Source organism: Sphaeramia orbicularis, chromosome 7, assembly GCF_902148855.1.
Source record: "Sphaeramia orbicularis chromosome 7, fSphaOr1.1, whole genome shotgun sequence".
NCBI lineage: Eukaryota > Metazoa > Chordata > Actinopteri > Kurtiformes > Apogonidae > Sphaeramia > Sphaeramia orbicularis.
Window position 1 is genome coordinate 487,486 of NC_043963.1, and position 3,783 is coordinate 491,268.

The following is a 3,783-nucleotide window of genomic DNA, read 5'->3' on the forward strand; positions in this document are numbered from 1 at the left end:
CTTCTCAGTTGGAGGTTTGTTGTTTCCTCCTGGACAGTAGTTCTGACTCTTACCACCCCCCCCCACCCCCCCCATGTCTTTGTGTCCAGCCTCAGGACACTGGACTCTTAGGGTGGAACCCTCCATGTATGGTCAGGAGCTTTCTGGTTCTGATCTCAGTTCTTGGATCTGTTCCAGTGGATCTCCAGGATCTTATTCCAGTCTGGGTCTCTGGTCACTGGTCGGGCACAGGGGTTCATGTCCTGGATCAGCTGACTGTTCAGGACCTTCTGTACCCTCTGGAGGTATTTGGCTGTGACCTCTGACCTCTGAGCTGCCTCCTCATGGTTACCATCAGCCTGTGGGATCTTAGATGTCTGTACCTGTCCTACACATCTGGAATGTTCCCTTCAGGTAGCTCCACCCCTTCAGCTGGGATCACCTGTCCTCTTCTAGATACCACCGCCCACATGTATCTGGTCCAATGACGTCCCAGTGTCTCTGCTGTAGATCCCACTCAGGTGGATCAGGGAGTCCATGTCCCACTCATTCTTGGTGTCCAGCTGGATGTCCCCCATGTAGAGGAGGTGCTGATGGTTGGTCCACCCCAAAACTGGTACCCAAAGCCACTGAGGGGGTTTAGGCCTATGCAGAACAGTGGGTGGGGGGGGGGGTGGTGGTGGGGGGGCATCTCCTTCATATGTACCACACCTGATGCTCACCTGCACAGTTGGTTTGGAATTTTTTTCCTCCAGTGTGCTGTTCCATCATCTCATGGAGTTCTGGTGGAACCCTCAGTGTTCTGCTGCTGTTCTCCGGTGTCAGCCACTCCAGGTCCAGGACTGTGGAACGGACTCACAGGCTTTCTGTGGTCGATCCAGGAAGTGCACAGGCTGGGGTTCCTCATCTGACAGTCTGTCAGCCAGCAGCTGCTGTTTAACTCTGCTGTTTAACTCTGGTGTTTAACTCTGCTGTTTAACTCTCTAGTGTTTAACTCTGCTGTTTAACTCTGCTGTTTAACTCTGGTGTTTAACTCTGCTGTTTAACTCTCTAGTATTTAACTCTGCTGTTGAACTCTGCTGTTTAACTCTGCTGTTGAACTCTGCTGTTTAACTCTCTAGTGTTTAACTCTGCTGTTTAACTCTCTAGTGTTTAACTCTGCTGTTGAACTCTGCTGTTTAACTCTGCTGTTTAACTCTGCTGTTTAACTCTGCTGTTTAACTCTCTAGTGTTTAACTCTGCTGTTGAACTCTGCTGTTTAACTCTCTAGTGTTTAACTCTGCTGTTTAACTCTAGGTCAGTGGTTCTTAACCTGGGTTCGATGGAACCCTAGGGGTTCGGTGAGTCAGTCTCAGGGGTTCGGCGGAGGTCCAGACACACACTCGACTCATTAGTCAGGTGTGTGTGTCGGGCTAGGTCCGTGTATGTAAACAAACGGCTTCGGAGACTCTTTCTCTGATTGACATCCAGTATACGCGGTGTACTGTTGTTGCTTATAGCACTACAACACACCCGGAAGTGTTTATAATCTCTTCCACTCGTTTGACGATGAATTATTTGAGTATTTTCCACATCGTTGTTATGACTTTTGCTACTTCCTGTTAACCACGGAGGCAGCCATGTGTAGCGTTTGTTTACATTTTTCGGTCACCGCACTGGTCAGTTACAATCATGTGACGACTGACGCACCGTCGCGGATGGAGAAATCGTATTACGCTAAAGCCGAGCTAGTGCCGTAATAAAACAACAATCACAAAAATACTGAAGGAGTATAACGAGAACTTTTTTTTTGATACACTACATGCAATTATCTTTTTTTTTATGTCAAAATTGCGTGGTTCGGAAAGTTCGGAGCGAGATGAAACGAAAAGCGGGCTGACCTGACGGCCTACACATACACAACAGCAGAAGTCACACTGATTTACAGTAAATATTCATTATTATTGTAGCCTGATGGAAATTAGGTGATGGGTGTGTGTTAAAATGTTCAAAATGATAAATAGCATAAATACAATAAGTTCATTATTGGAATACATAAGGTTAAAAATTAAAACCATTTCAGTGTGGTAGTATTAAAAAAGGTCATGTCTTTGTGAAAAGGTATGGAATATGTTGTGAGTTCATGCACTGTATTGGTTTTGTTCTTTGAACACAGTGATGTTAATGCACGGTTCATTTTGTGCACCAGTAAAACATATGCCTGTGTCTGGAATTTGAAAAAAATCATCTTGTATTTTTTAATAAAGAAGGGTTCGGTGAATGTGCATATGAAACTGGTGGGGTTCAGTACCTCCAACAAGGTTAAGAACCACTGTTCTAGTGTTTAACTCTGCTGTTTAACTCTAGTGTTTAACTCTGCTGTTTAACTCTGCTGTTTAACTCTCTGGTGTTTAACTCTGCTGTTTAACTCTCTGGTGTTTAACTCTGCTGTTTAACTCTCTGGTGTTTAACTCTGCTGTTTAACTCTCTGGTGTTTAACTCTGCTGTTTACCTCTGGTGTTGAACTCTGCTGTTTAACTCTAGTGTTTAACTCTGCTGTTTAACTCTCTGGTGTTTAACTCTGCTGTTTAACTCTCTGGTGTTTAACTCTGCTGTTTAACTCTCTGGTGTTTAACTCTGCTGTTTACCTCTGGTGTTGAACTCTGCTGTTTAACTCTAGTGTTTAACTCTGCTGTTTAACTCTCTGCTGTTTACCTCTGGTGTTGAACTCTGCTGTTTAACTCTAGTGTTTAACTCTGCTGTTTAACTCTCTGGTGTTTAACTCTGCTGTTTACCTCTGGTGTTGAACTCTGCTGTTTAACTCTAGTGTTTAACTCTGCTGTTTAACTCTCTGGTGTTTAACTCTGCTGTTTACCTCTGCTGTTTAACTCTGCTGTTTAAATCTGCTGTTGAACTCTCTGGTGTTTAACTCTGCTGTTTACCTCTGGTGTTGAACTCTGCTGTTTAACTCTAGTGTTTAACTCTGCTGTTTAACTCTCTGGTGTTTAACTCTGCTGTTTACCTCTGGTGTTGAACTCTGCTGTTTAACTCTAGTGTTTAACTCTGCTGTTTAACTCTCTGGTGTTTAACTCTGCTGTTTACCTCTGGTGTTGAACTCTGCTGTTTAACTCTAGTGTTTAACTCTGCTGTTTAACTCTCTGGTGTTTAACTCTGCTGTTTACCTCTGCTGTTTAACTCTGCTGTTTAACTCTGCTGTTGAACTCTCTGGTGTTTAACTCTGCTGTTTACCTCTGGTGTTGAACTCTGCTGTTTAACTCTAGTGTTTAACTCTGCTGTTTAACTCTCTGGTGTTTAACTCTGCTGTTTACCTCTGGTGTTGAACTCTGCTGTTTAACTCTAGTGTTTAACTCTGCTGTTTAACTCTCTGGTGTTTAACTCTGCTGTTTACCTCTGGTGTTGAACTCTGCTGTTTAACTCTAGTGTTTAACTCTGCTGTTTAACTCTCTGGTGTTTAACTCTGCTGTTTACCTCTGCTGTTTAACTCTGCTGTTTAAATCTGCTGTTGAACTCTCTGGTGTTTAACTCTGCTGTTTACCTCTGGTGTTGAACTCTGCTGTTTAACTCTGCTGTTTAACTCTGCTGTTGAACTCTCTGGTGTTTAACTCTGCTGTTTACCTCTGGTGTTGAACTCTGCTGTTTAACTCTAGTGTTTAACTCTGCTGTTTAACTCTCTGCTGTTTAACTCTCTGGTGTTTAACTCTGCTGTTGAACTCTGCTGTTGAACTCTGCTGTTCTATGGTATTCCTTTCTGTGCTCATGTGTTGCTCCATGTTCCTGCTCATGTGAGCTGCTGTTATGACTGAC